Here is a 15,740-nt window from a genome sequence, read left to right as displayed (position 1 = left end):
CTAATTCAAATTCAAAGTTTTATTATGTGCAACAGGAAACAAATCCTAATAGTAAGACAATTATTGAAAAATCGACAGATAATACAATAAATTCAGTAATACAACAAATAACAATATCAAACTAATTAACTGGTACAATATAAAACTAATAGTAGGTGTTACATTAAATACTTAAACAACTAACTATCTAGTTCTATCTAAAATGATATATTTGAAATGAGTCAAAGTCATGCCAAACAGATCAACATCAATCCTCAGCTGAACATCGTTGAACCAATTGGATGCTATATATATGGGCTTTTTCTTGGCCAAATTAGTGCGATAAGTGTCAAGATAAATAGCGACAAGTGCGATAGGAGATCTGGAGCATCAATTTGATTGTTACATATTTTAAATAAAAACAGCAGAGGCACCATTTGAAGCAATGTACTCAGATGATCCAAACCCATTAAAGTCCATAAACTGTGGTCTATCTACTAGGTAGGAAATGAAAATTTTTATTAGATGTTCATGAAAACCAATTCCACAGTCCAATCTAGTGAAGCAAAAAGTATTTGCAGTTTATAGCCTCATATTCGTTACGCAGAAATGATGTTAAATCAGTGATTGTGGATCTACACTGAAAAAATTCATGCTGCTGGGCTGATCCTGATTGGGCTATACCTTATTTCTGTCTCCTGGCTTAAGGACAGGGCAAATTTTTTGCTTGTTTCCAGACATTGGAAAAAGTGCCTGTATGTAGTGACAAATTGAAAAGTATATACAGAGGTTCAGTGAAAGCAGAAGCACATTCACATAGGAGAAAAGAGGGAATGCTTAATTATATCACACAGGTACCGCTCATGCTCATGGGGTTGTAGAGACAGTAAGGGATAATAATCGTACAAGTAGCCATTTGCTATTTGCAAGTGATAACCTTTTATATAAATATAAAATGATAATTTTGGTTAGTCAATTAGTATGGATTTAGTTCATCTAATTCACTTTTTTTTTTTAATCTGTCACATAATGTCTATATTACTCAAGTCAAAGTGCTTTTTTTAGATAGCCTTATCAGATATTATTTATTATCAATTCTCTATACATCTGCACCAAATCATAAATCTTCGGAGATGAACAATACTTCCAAGCGATGGTTTCTCCCTATCTTAATATTGTAATCATGTAAACACATATAAAGATTGTAAATCTTACATACAATCCTGCTGAATTAAAGAAAACTTATCAATATTTGAACCACTTCAATGTAATTTCTTATACCTCCCCATCCACTAAGTTCATAGCTTAAATGTGGCTGCATAATTATCTGTGCATAATAACTCTTATGTCCTAAGTATACAATTTTCAATATCACATCCAAATTCCAAACATCACAGTAAACTCTAACATAGACAACAAGTAATAAAAGATTCAAATGCTCCTTAAAATAAGAGCATTACAGATATCACGTTTCAAACAGTCGCAAGAGCATCCTGGTAGAATTCATCCATGTTATAATATGCCCCTTACCTAAGAGCAGTATTTTAAGTGACGAAAAGTCCTCAAAGAATTAACAGTTCGAAATCTTAATGGCAAGTGATTACACATTTCCTGCCATTCATAAATCAAGGATCTTTTTATTAAGGTAATTTTTGGTATTGGTAGGAGCAATTTGAGAGCCTAGACAGTCACAAATTGCGGAGTTGGACCTAATATTGGCAGTTTGCCCGCTCACAAAACCCTATGATAACATTTTAAATAAGGGAAAAAAAACAAAGTCTCGGTCTCGAAAAGTCATATAATAAAATTAATTCTCAAAACAGTTACATATTTCATTCAAAGGGTTAAGCATCACACCTGAAAAGCGGAAGACTAATAACACATACACATGCTACCAGCTAGCTATATGATTAAATAGCTTGTTGCAATGAGCAATCCATGACTCCTACCATCAAACGCTTTTAAATATCATGATAACTGAGAGTTGTTTATTATAAGTACTTGAATAATATTGTCTGTCACTTTGAAAGCTGTACTGTGATTTTTCAGAAGGTCAAGTATTGGGAAGACAGAATATTATTTACTAATAGAGGGCTGCAAATAAACTGTTCTTTCCAAAATCTTAGAAATTACTGGAAGCAAATTTATTGGACATAAGTCCTGAAATATCTCACGACTAAGAGCCTTAGGAATATGACAAATTATAGACTGCCGCCAGACCCTAGGACAGTATCCGACTTCTAAACAATTGTTAATGGGATGAGTAATATGATCAAGTAACTTAGTAAGGCATAGTTGTAACATACGTCGAGAAATTTTATCAAAACTAACAGCACTAGACTTAATATCATGGATAATTTTATTTATAGTGTCCTGGTTTACTAATGAGAATTGGAAAATGTCATTGGAATACCTATTATTTTTTGTAGCACTGATCGCATTTATAGTTATAAAAAAAAATTGAGGGGGTCAGTGGAAAAGTGGTATAAGTAACATTGACATGATTTTGAGTAATCTAAGGTCAAAGTTAATGGCTAATAGTAAATTCCTAGTAAAAGTAAATCCAAGAATGGTTACGTATATCTATTTAAAAAATTCTAATGTTTTCTGGACTTATATATCCGGGTTTTAAAAATATTGTATTTTTCTAAAAATCTTAGTTTTTCTCACTTGTACCATTTTGCCATAGATGATGATTTGGGGTAAAAGAAGTATAAGTGACATAATAGATACTTTATTTAAACATTCTGAAACAAAGAAGTGAATAAAAAAGTATAATGAATACAGTTTGTCTTATCTAATCTTCATCAGATTCTAAAATAATCCTGTCACTTTCATCTACTATATCTTCGTCGCTGTCACGTCGCTCTTCTGTACTGCCAGCACCTGCTTTGGTTTTCTTTTTAGGTGCCGTTTCTTGCCTGCTCCGTTTTTGACTTTTTGAATCTTCATGTGCCAAATTCTTGTAAAAATTGTGGTATACCGAAGGTGTAAACTGCAGCAGCTCTTGAAGATTTTGCCATTTAAGAAATTTTATTTTTGGTGCCTCATTATACAAGGGGCAAAGTTTTTGTGCCGATTTCCTTTGCTTCTTAGGGCCCAATCTGCTTCATAAAATGCAATTATTGCACTTAGAGTGTCTTTAAATTTCATTGCAAATGGTTAATCTTTTTCAAGTCTTATCCATCTAATTTGTCTCCAGGCAATCTTCCTTTTTTCTTTGTCATTGCGAACAATGGTAGTTATACCTTTAAGTTCTGAAAAGCAGAAAAAGTCAGCCGATGTCATTTGTATTACAGAGAATTTCTTGCAACTCTCTTTAATGGCTTCATTCCATTAAGTAGGTACATATATGTACTGAACGTGGCAATGCAAAGTCTTCATCGCACTCCATATAAGTGTGCCCCGGCTCTAAGAATTTATGGTCCACAGATTGTATGTGAAAATTTTGAACAATGTACATCCAAAATTTTAATACATTCTTATTCTTATTTTGGCCCCCACAGGAGTCACTGAAGGCTATAATATTTTATGTCGTCTTTGGCAGTGCTTAAACAGACTTCAATAAACAAGACGCAACCTCGGAAGATCCTTTACAAGCGATGCTTTCGTCCCATGTATACATAAAACCCTTATTACTGCCAAGGTCGTGGACAGCAAAATTGTAAGTCCATAGAGTTCTCAGGTAATATACTTTATTCGTCGTTAAAGGAGGAGATGGTAGTGTTTTTTGAAGGTCGAAGCAAATGGCCACAGTTTCACCTGCAGACTCTTGAGCAAGCTTCTTCGCCCGTCTTTTTTCTTCCTGTGCATTCTCTACTTTCCGTTGATGAACGTCTTTTTCTATTTGAACCTTCCTTCTCTGTTCCTCATCTCCAGATTTCAGTAAAATATCAAAACTGTCGCATTTATTGCATGTATCAGTGTGCGGTTGATAAAATGAGAGATTAAATTCCGTGTTAAAAATCTCACGATAAAGCAAGCTCTTTAACAGGACGTTTCTCTTTCACAAAACTGCAAATAGCATTTGTACATTTTTTTGACATTTAGGTAAGAAGGCAGGTATTTTTTACTGCGGTTATCCTTTCTATAATAGTGACTTGTATATCTTGGAAATCGGTTAATATGATCTTTGACCAGATCGCGGTCTTCGTCTAAAATTCTACTAGGATTTGGCTCCTTTCCTCTTCCATCAAGTATGACAAACCCGACATCTGTCTTTTTGTTAACAACTGGTGAGTATCTTCCGTTACTTATTTTTAACGTTTTTAAAAAGAAATCCTTGCAAACCCTTTGATTCTTCAAGGTCACACTAACAGATTTCAACTTATGGGATATTGCATTAGTTTTCTTTCTCAGGGGAGTTTCAATTTTAATGCAAGACGAGATAAATGCAGTCTGTAAATCCCAATTACCCAGTTCCCAAAAACCGTCAAAAATTATTACACTTGTATCGACAATCGTGGACAAAGTAAGTGAAATTTTTAGCACCTTTGGGCTGATTCCGATGTCCCACGTATGCTTTGCCGCTATTCCGCAACTTTTTTCGCACTTGCTTCTTATGGCCTTCTGGCCTTCTAACTCTCTTCTTTCCTTTATTTTTTATACCTTCAATAGTTGGACTGTTTGTGTGGCTCAGTGCTGTCAATGGCAAATCGTCACTGTCCTCAGAACCTCCATTGCTTGAATCATTACCAGGAAAATATGTTTTGTCAGCATCAGAATCTTCAAACTCTGAAAGTAAAATTAGAAATTAATAGTTTTATTTTACGATTTTAAATTTGGATCTGTCTACTGTTACGGATAAATCCCTGGGATTCGAACCCATCGAATTTTTAGAATGCAAGTCTAACATTTTACCCAAAACACCGTTTCACTTCAAACGAGGTTGCAGGCAAACAAAGTTTTTAAACCGTATACATGCTGCTGTAAGGGCAGACACTTCCTTTAAATTTACAACTTCAAACTTTACCTTCAACACTTGGATCTTGTCGGTTTCTTAATACTGATAATGGCAAATCGTCACTGTGTTGAGTATTCCCATTGTTAGATTTTCTATCAGGAAAATTTGTTTTGGTGTAGTACCAGGCTCGTTAAAAATCGAAAAATCTAAAAGTAAGGTTAGAAATAAATTTCGGCAATTTAATTTTTTACACGAACATGTGATGGTTACAAATTAGTTAATAAAACAAACTTACCATTCTCCATTTTAGTAGAAAATACCAAGATTATTATTTGAAAGCCACTTTAGTCACTGGCAAAACACTAGAACGTATTCAAATTTGCAAGCACTGTTTACTGTTTACTAATTTACTAAATAGAAAAATGGTATAAGTGCACTTGTACTACTTTTTCCCAAACAAAAAGACCGTTTAAGAGTTGAGCTTCAGCTACTAATTCATAAATGGCGCTAGAATGTTGAAATAGAACTTGTACCATTTTTCTCCTAAACAGATATACCCTTTAACTATACAGTAGTGCACTTATCTCCAATTATGGAAAAATGTTACTTATACCACTTTTCCACTGACCCCCTCAATTATTAAGTTTGAATCACATATGTTAAGAGGGATATTTTTAGTTTCTCTTTTTCAGCGATTGGTTGCTCTTCATTCTCGTTTTTATTTCAAAATTTGACAAGCTGTCGGTTTTTCCATCCTTGGTGTTATCATCCTTAACTAGCTGTGAATTTCCATCATCCAAAATAAAAAAATATTCTTGATTCTGATCATAACTTAATTATTTTGTTAATTTTACTTATTTCTTCATTTGGTGCATCTATGTAAATAAGGAATACGCTCTTAAAAATAATTATTCAAAAACAGTCTAATTATTTTTTTCCTTATAAGTATTAAGCTTCCCATTATAAATTAAAATTGACCTTCAAACATCACTGGATTGATCGATGATCAAGTTGCAATTTTTACTGCTCTTGCTCTGCAATTTTTAATGGTCTTGTGATATGTCAATCTAGAATTCGGTACAGATTCTACAGCACCGTGTAAATTTCTCAGTCTTATCATATTCAGAGATTCGTTTTATGTTTCCTCCTAAAATTTTTTACCTAATAATATTAAGTAATCTTTTACCTAAGTGTTAAGGTACAATTAACGTTAACTACAACTTCTCGACTTCCGTGTAAGTTGAGGAAACTGATCAATTTGAAAGCGAATGTTTTAGGTTTTAATAAAGCTTTATATACCGTATTTTCTGAAAGCAAACAGAGAGAGAAGTGTAAATATATTTTAGTGTTGTATATATGTATTTGGAACGCACGAAATATCAACACATCATATTTATTTCAGAAAACTGTAGTTAGTTAAGTAATCTTCACTTAAGTTTTTGATGATCCTATCGGAGGGTAAGAAGACAATCTTTGACTCTCCCTGTGATTGTGATATGTGACTCTCCCATTTTCGATAAATATAAGATATTAACAACGATTACTTATTATTGCCAATCCCATTTCGCGGGGATATCTGGATATTTATATCCACAATTTCCCGTAAGAGAACCCATGCGCGAAAAATTCCATTTTCGCATTTGGGTCCGTTTGATTTCAAGTCCAGTGCGCGGGATCGAAAATTCGCCATCGATAAAATATTTTTATGGAATCGTAAATTTAGTAACAAACAAAAAGGCCGATAAATTCTTTTATAGTACGAAATATATACGGCCGTCTGTATCTGTACAAGAGAAAGGCATAAAATGGACGTGCATTGTGCCAGACAAGTACAATGCTATATGGAGGACGATAATAATAATTCATAGTCACAGTGTTGTGTTGTTTACTCTTTGTGCCATTTGAACAGTATGCGTATATATAAATGAACTTAACATTTTAATGTCAGGAATATTGGAAGGTGCAGTACAGGTAGTATAATGCATATTTGAACGAGGTATAGGTACCTATAGTATGTAACTGGTTTTTTTTATTAATAAAATGGAAATTAAAAAAAGTTGCTTGAAGTTTCAATATTAAAAGGCCTAAAAAAAGTGTGATTCTGGCCAAAAAACCTTTTTGGAAAAAGGTAAGGTTTGCTGTAGTGGCCGAAATTTCTGTGTGGCCTGCAGTGGGCTGGACAAGGTTACGGCAAAGGTGCTTTACCATCAAAAGTACCACGATATTAGATTTTCTTCAGAATTCTATGTTGAAATCAAATTGAAATCCTCACGACAAAGTACACTACCTTGTAGAAATTGCAGGTGTCTCTGGAAAATGACGAAGCTTTGGGTGCCTGTCTAAAAAGAAACAATGGCTGTTGTTTTCTGTTGTAACGGGCATTTTGAGCAATCATGACTCCAAATGGAAGATCTAAAAAAACCATAAATGACATCCACATTCTCAATACCAAAATCTCTGAAAATAGACAAGAATCTTCAGATCCATTCGATCAGGGAAATCGAGCAAGAAATTTGTCATTTTTCATTTCGAGACTTTTAAGGTCCAGATTGACGACTGATCAGAGGCAGTCCTATTAAAGGAATTAACTGTAGAAAAATTAGCTGCAAAAAAATAGTCTAATAGGAGAGACGCCCTACCATGAATAACAAAGTCTATCTCAAGTCAAACGGATCATCCAGATGAAGAAGACAGCAGAATCCATTTCCTCAAAAAAAAATTACTTCTTCACCCTACAAGCCCTCCATAAAACAAGAATGGCAATAAGTGTGTAGTGTCCAAAATTCCACACCAGCTTGCACACTATGTAAAACAGAAACTTGGAACTGCTGACTTTATCCGATATTTTCTAAGGCTAAAGAATGGGGACAGTTCAGATTGCTATTTTAAATTAAAACAAAATGCAAAATGAAAACAACTTAAAGCTGCTAAAAGGCTTAACTAATTGTATCAAATAATGGTCTAGTCATCATTAAATCGTGGTGCGATTCAAATTTTCTGTGGCTTAACATTTCTAAAACTTAGAATCTTCACATAAAAATAACAGTTGGAACCGTTTGTACTTACCATGTTACCACGATTTAATGTTGACTAGGTCATTTGATATAGTTTTGTGTAGTACCTTAATATTCCACTTGCTTCAAGCAAGACTTGTATTATTTGCAAAGAAACAGGTTTTATTACTGATGTTCAGACTCGCGATATCATTAATTATAAATAGTATAAAATGAAATAGCTCCTAGAACTGAACGTTGAGGTTTCCCCTTAGAACATTGAAAGGCTAGAATTAGTAAACAACAACTTTGTTTCGAGTTCAACATGTGCACAGGGGCAAGAGGAGTGTTTTGCTTGCAAACATCTTCATCGATTCTCTGTTGTCAAGTTTACATGCATTTTCAAAAGAGGAAATTATAAGCTATATATCAACACATATATAATGCTAATTTAACTTATTGATGTTAGATTTTGGATTAAAAATAAAAAGGAGAAATAGATATAATTATGTTATTCTAAACGCAAAAATAACATCTTCAAAGAAAAAAATTATTAACATTCTTATTCCTGAAATTAGTTCTAAAAAATTTCAAATGGCAACAGCGCAGGCAAAAGCTGATGTCATCTTGCGAAATGTCATCTTGACAAACGGCTTTGTGTTTACATTCGGCATTTGTGAAGTTCTGTGTTTTTAAGAGCAAACCAGTTACTTTCATAAACATCTGTGCAACAAAATGAAGAAAAATGAACGATCCTCAACTAATTAAAATTATGTTATTTCCACTGACCTGTACCCGTACCTCCACTCTTCTTAATTTTAGCTTTCGCTCGCGTGAGTGCCGTTAACAGGGAATCAATCTGGGATTTTTTGGGTGCCACAAAATGCCTTTGCTTCGATAACTTTCTATGAAATTAAGAGTAGATTCTTCCGACCACACACTCCATATTGATGTTTTCCAACTAGTTAAGATATAACTAGTTAACGCATTCCCGTCCAAACTTGCAAACAGACGACGTAACATCAGGCCCTTATGATGTCTTCGAAGTGACGCCGAATAACCGACAAATGATGGAACGCAGTGATGTTTCGATGTTACGGAGTTACGCTGTTACGATGTATCGTCCACACATGTTAAGGTGCCTCCAGACTAGGCGCGCCAAGCCTCGCTGAGCATTTGTGAACCTTGCAGCAACGTTAGCGAACATAATTTGGTCTTTGAGCGAGAAACAGTTGTTCGTCAGTGATCCAACCCCTGCGATTAGTTGTTTGGTTTTTCCGTCGATATTGAGAAGAAAATGGACAATTTCGACCAGGCTCTTGGCGACAAGAGGAAGATTTAAAAAAATCGATTCTTTCTGTTCTTCGTTATTTTCGATGTGATAATATCGACATGCACATTTAGGCTATTAGCTATTTCTTGCCAAGCATCATACTTTTTGTTTTTTAGGTGGTAATTGTTATTGGTTTGATCCCACAGTTCCGCCTTAGATTCATAAATAAATTTATTAACCACACGATTACCAAAAACAGTCAATCTGGATATATGACATAATTAATACACGCACGTAAAAACAAAAAATCGTGTGTTAACAGCTCACTTCAAAAACTTTGTCTAAACTAACCGTGCCAAGACGCGCACGAGCCTCGGGTTTCTTTTGATGTACCGACAACTGGCGGAACAACAACGAACTGGCACTATTTTCTGGCAGCGAATTTTAACCACTGATGATCCATTAACATTTTTTCATAAAATTTTGTGTGAACATATTAATAAAGCCTTTCCGATTAGATTATTAAAGAAAAAATCAAGAAAGAAATGGATTACCAAAGGTATTCAAACCTCTGCAAGAAACCTCAGGTGCCTACACTATACTCGTAAATTTTTAATTAATAATAATGCATTTTTTAAATTATTTTAATGCTTATAGGGCATTATATTAAAAAAGCTAAAGAAAGTTATTATAAAAAAAGAATAAGTAATTCGAGCAATATTCAAAGAGAAGCTTGGAAGATAGTTAATGAATTGAGGGGGAAGCAGGGAGATTCATCATGTTTGGGAATAAATATTAGGCCTGACAAACTAAATGACTTCTACTGTACTATTGGTAGAAACTTGGCAAATACAAATCCAGGGCGACTCTAATTATCAGCAGTATCTTGATCGTCCTGCTGAGCCTGATTCATCCTTTTTTCCTGTCTGTTGATATTCCAGAAATTAAATCTACCCTTAGGGAAATTAAGAAAAAAAAGTCTTTTGGCTATGATGGTCTAACTGTCCAGCATTTCCTTAACTTGCCTGATTGCGCATTGGAGGTATTGGTTAGTGCCATAAATCACTCTTTTACCACAGGTACATTTCCGGATTGCCTTAAGAGAGCTAAAGTAATTCCATTATTTAAAGGAGTTGATCCAGAGTCTCCCTCTAATTATAGACCCGTAGCACTGCTGTCAACACTTTCCAAAATTATTGAAAGACTAGTAAAGAGCCGCATGATGTCCTATTTGACCCAAAAAAATATAATTGGAGCGAACAACTTGGATTCCAGGAAGGTAAGGGAACGTCTGACGCTATTTTCTCATTCCTAGAGTCCCTCTTTTTGGGACTGAACAGTGGCGGGTTGGCTGCGGCAGTGTTCTGTGATCTGACCAAGGCCTTTGATTGCGTTGATCACGGAATACTGCTGTGGAAGCTTGAGCGTTATGATTTTCGGGGGCCGGCTCTGCAATGGTTCGCATCGTATTTGAAGGATAGGTATCAAAGTGTTTCCTCAGGTGGTTCCTCCTCAAAACAGCAGCCTGTTTCACATGGTGTCCCACAGGGATCAGTGTTGGGTCCCATTTTGTTTCTGATATTTTAGCCAAAATTAAAAAATGGTGTGACTGCAACAAGCTAACTTTAAATGTTCTTAAAACAAATGTCATGAACTTTAAATGCAGTTTGAGCAGAGTTTACCTTGGAAACATTGATTTAAATAATTTAAATGAGAATAAGTTCTTGGGAATAAGTCTTGACAACAAATTGAAGTTTAAAAGTCATATCAGATTATTGTGCAACAAGTTGGCGTCTAATTGTTATGTTCTTAAAATCATAGCAAGAGAAGTAGAGTTTGGTATGGCCAGGAATGCCTATTTTGCACTGATTGAGTCACATCTGAGGTATGGTTTGTGTTTTTGGGGTGCGTGTACCAATCAATTATTTATGAGTGTTTTTATCTTGCAAAAGAGGGCTATCAGATATATTTGCAAAGTAGGTATAAGAGATTAATGTAGAGAACTTTTTATTACTCACAAAATCCTTACGTTGCCTTCTTTATTTATACTGGAAACGGTGTGCTTGATTCACAAAAAGTACAGAGATCTCAATGTTGGAGATGTTGGAATGTTGGCACCATTATAGCAGCAGAAGGGCTAATGATGTGATTGTGCCTGTACCCTCAAACTCATTAATAAAATGGTCATTTATATTTGATGGTAAAAAAAATGTTTAATCATCTTCCAGCGGATATTAAGGAAGTGCAAAGTAATAGTCTTTAGGAAAAAGGTTAAAAAATTGTTGGTTGCAAGAGGCTACTATGAAGTAAATGACTTTTTTTTAGATAGATTTCATATGACATATACTTTATATTTTCTGTTGAATGTCTGTGCCCTGTCAGAAATGTGTATGTAGTACTTAAGTTTTGCTGTAAGAGTTTTTCTGTTTTGAGCATTATTTTAGTTGCTATTTTATACTTATGTATGATTTGTGTATTGTATATGTGTTTGTTTTTTAATTGATTGATTGATTGAACACGCGCAAAGAAGCAAAAAGTTGTTGTTGCTGTGCCGTTCGGGGCGTCCGGTCTGGACGCACCTTTACGCGAACATGAATCATGATACAATCATGTTACGATACGATGTTTTGTTTTATTGTGTACGCAGCTTAAGTAGCTTTCCTAGACGAACAACAAAATAAAAAAATTCCCGGAAAATACTCGCGAAAAAGGAAGTTTACTCGGGAGGCAAACGGCGATAATCCAACTGTGTTGGTTTTTGCGATATTTTCGTTTAGCTCAGGTGCCTAAACAGGATGTGCTCCGAGAGCTTAAAATCAACATTGCTAAGAGCGATTTTAAGCTCCGAAATAAAATTGCCTGACAAACAAACCGTTCATGCGGATTAAATTGATCCGCTCGAGTACAGGGAGAGCCGGGTATTTTAACTGTTTCTAGAATGTTTCTGCGAATAGTAGGAAATGACTCAATAAATATCGATTTCGTTACGAAGGACACATTTTAATTCGACTTCAGTTCTTCCAAATAACCAAATGATGCAATTTCCCGATTGTTAAAAATCGGGAAGTGATAAAAAAGCCATAGTAGTTTCTTGTGATTTGGCAAAAGCCTTTGACCGTGTATCACATGGAATGCTGCTGCGAAAACTAAAAATAAATGCTTGCACTCTAATAAACTTAGTTTGTCAGCAGGAATACCACATGATTCAGTCATAGGTTCAGTTATTATATTATACAGTGTGTTAGGGGTTCCATTTCTGATATTTTACCCACGTGTTATCCGTACAATTTTATCGACAAAAAACCATATAAATGGAAGTTCTTTGAATGTGGGCCATATCAACATTTTATTTTTCGAGTTCATTGAAACTCATTTTTGCATCACTATTATGTCCTCCACATGCATAAAAGTTCTCTTATTTTAAAGGTTTTTTAAGAAATTACTCAAAATAATAAATGAAAAACTTTGATTTTTAAACTTATGCAGGTAACCTTTCATCAGGTAGTAAGGGAGAGGGATATTTTTCCGATAGGGAAACGTAAGGACATGGATTGGACGTAATGGTACAATCGCCTGGCCACCTCGTTCTCCCGATTTAACTCCTCTGGATTTCTTTAGAACACGTGGTTAAAGTATCGGAAATCGAACCCCCAACACAACACATAGCTTATATAGATAGGAGAAAGAGTTTCTTTAAAGGAGGTTTAATATATCTATGTGTTATTGGATGTAGAGATCTTTATAAAGCTATTTCCATATTTTTATTCTGCTTGATGCACAGGAAATACGCCTCCCTGATAAAATCCGAAAATATAACTATCCATAAGTTTTTCAAGCATGACTTATAGATTTCAGATTTGTAGTTGTCTTTCAAAATTTCACTTCCATTAAATTTAGAAGAATTTTTATAGGAATACTTGAAATTCAGTATCAAGAAGATTCCAAAAATAATCATTCAATCATTTATTCAATTTTTGCTTTATTTCTCTTTTTTGGGTAAATTATCCTTGTTGTATTACAGATACATGTTTTCCTATTGGTAAATTTTGTGCTTTATATCAAGTTTATTAGTTTATTGTTTTGTTTAATAGTTGATTTTGTTAGGCTAGAGAAGAGATAGATAGGAAAAATTTTAAATTAATTATTAGACATGTCAAGAATTTTTACATCTCATACGCTCTTTACTGGAGAATATACTGTATTTAGAGTTGACAGACAGTTAAGGAGAGTAGAAGACATGCGTGGGGCGGATCCTTGTTGGCAACCTCCAAATCCATTAAATCGGAGAGAGTTGATTTTGGAATCATACCCAATTTGTTACCATCTATAAGTTGTAAGATTACTAATTACTATTAACTATTTTGTACTTTATCTACTTGTTGTCTACCTCCCACCTACCACTTGTGACAGCGACCTCGAGACTTTCTGTGAATTGGTAGCCTCCTTAAATCTACTTGTTTCCAAGCGACTTATTGTTTTTGGGGACTTTAATGTCCCCACATTTCAAGTGAATCAAGCTTTAAATAATGAAAGCAAACTATCAAATAACTTTTTTTTAATTCTTGGACTCAGACAGTATAACCGTCTTTGGAACATGAATGGCAGGTTTCTTGATTTGGTCTTTGCAAATGTTAACATTGAAGTCAGAAAAATGAGGTTCCACTACTGAATGATGACTTTCATCATCCTGCCTTGATGGTTTCCGTAGGATGCTGCTCTACCTCACGTTTCAAATACCACAATACAGAACAACAATCTGCCTCAATTTAACTTTAGGAAGGCTAAATTTCCACATGTATAATCTAATAAAACATTAATGAAGAAAAATTTGTCCATCTTTCTGTCAGTTCTAAGCTTCTGGTCTGATTACTTTGTGTGATGTTATAAGGATCTCCTGGTCATGCGATAGACATGATATAGATAAAAAGAATTCTTTGAGTAATTTATTGGGCACAAAAGTGAAGTTCCATCTCTGATCAGTTTTTACAAGAGGCATTGGGGTTTTGTGCCAAGGTTGTTTACATACTTATAATTACTAGGAGCAGATCAACGCTCTGTATTTTACAAAGCCGGAAAAACAATAGTCCGCTGCAAGCGTACCATTGTCATGTTTTGACAGGGGTCTAAAATAGTCCGCGAGCATTAATTAAAGACTGCATATTGCGGTCAGGCAACAAGCTTCGCAAATACATTTACAACTTCTAACATACATTTCTTACCGGATACACGATGGACATTTTTATCCATTAAATTGTATTTTACGGAAAATTGTCTCATAATGGACGCTCTAGCGGACATTTTATTTTACCCTGAGGGGGGCTAAGAGATAACTGACGGCAATGAAAGTGTCTGTTTTCGTGTTATTTAAACATACATTTACGTTTATCTGCTCTTCGTGAATATTATAGAAATTATTAGATAAGAGGATATGATAGCAGGCGTTGTTTCATGAGATATGTTGGTTTAGATATAAAAAGCCGAGGGTTTATGTATGTATTAATTAGGATTCATACTAGTATAGTAAAAGTAAAATAATGTACAAGAAAAATTCGAACTAATACAGTTTAAATTTAAAATAGTTATTTTAATGTGTAAATGATCCTTTTTTATGAATGGGAAATTTGTCACTTCTCGTCAATTACCCTGAATAATAAAGAGGATTTTATTTCTGTAAAAGTCAAATGTCACCGAATACAGCAAAATGTTAGATTACTGAATGCTCCAACAAGGCCCTTTAATATGTCTGCTAACACCACAATCCTGCACACTTATGCATTTGTGTATGTCTCAAAAAGGCTTCTACAGGGTGCTGCAACAGTATATAGGTCTTTGCTAAAGCCTAAAAAAAATGGCTAACATTTTCTAACAGGGTGCTTCCTTTGAAAATTGAAAGACTTTTAATGTTTTAAGAGTAACATCCTGATAGGAGATGTCCAGATGAAAAATCTTTTAGAATGTTATTAGCGAAATTCGTGGAGACAGAGAATGTTTGTTAAGTAGGTAGGAAGAATGAGGTCCGTTGGACGGGAACAATTTTCATCACTTTTTGATAGGGATATACAAAAGTGACTTGAATTTTGTACTTGGAGCAGAAATAAATTAAAAAACGACCCCATGTTTTTTAACTATGTGCTATTGAGAGATGAGACAACATTTCATAAAAATGGATCAGTAAATAGACATAACTTGCTTGTTTTATGGCACTGCAACAAGGCAATTGCCAGCACAATTTGGAAGCGACCTCGATGTTGACTGGCTCTGGACCAAATCGGGACCGCTGACTTGTACTTAATTACGTCAGACTTCTTTTATAGTGCTGCGTGGTACTCCTCTATTTTTTATAGACATAACTTTCATTATTATTCATCCGAAAACACCCATTTCATGCGGCAGAACGACTACCAGCATAGGTGGTCATTAAATGTGTGATGTGGAATTATTGGAGGCACTATTATTGCTCCCAATTTTTTAACGGTCATCTTAATAGAGAAATGTATCTTCAATTCTTACAAAATGAACTGCCTAGATTACTTGCGAATGTTCCATTAATTACTAGAAAGCGAATGTGGTTTCAACAGGACGGAGCTCTTGC

At 34.6% G+C, this 15,740-nt stretch overlaps 1 protein-coding gene across 1 annotated transcript in view; it reads left to right on the top strand.

The window, feature by feature from the left end:
- Positions 1-15,740, top strand: part of LOC126738201 (uncharacterized) — a 265,812-nt gene that overhangs the window by 19,866 nt on the left and 230,206 nt on the right. The window lies entirely within an intron of this gene.

Source organism: Anthonomus grandis, chromosome 7 (genome assembly GCF_022605725.1).
Source record: "Anthonomus grandis grandis chromosome 7, icAntGran1.3, whole genome shotgun sequence".
Taxonomy (NCBI): Eukaryota; Metazoa; Arthropoda; class Insecta; order Coleoptera; family Curculionidae; genus Anthonomus; species Anthonomus grandis.
The sequence above is the reverse complement of the archived record's forward strand: the minus strand, read 5'-3'. Positions and strand labels throughout refer to the sequence as shown.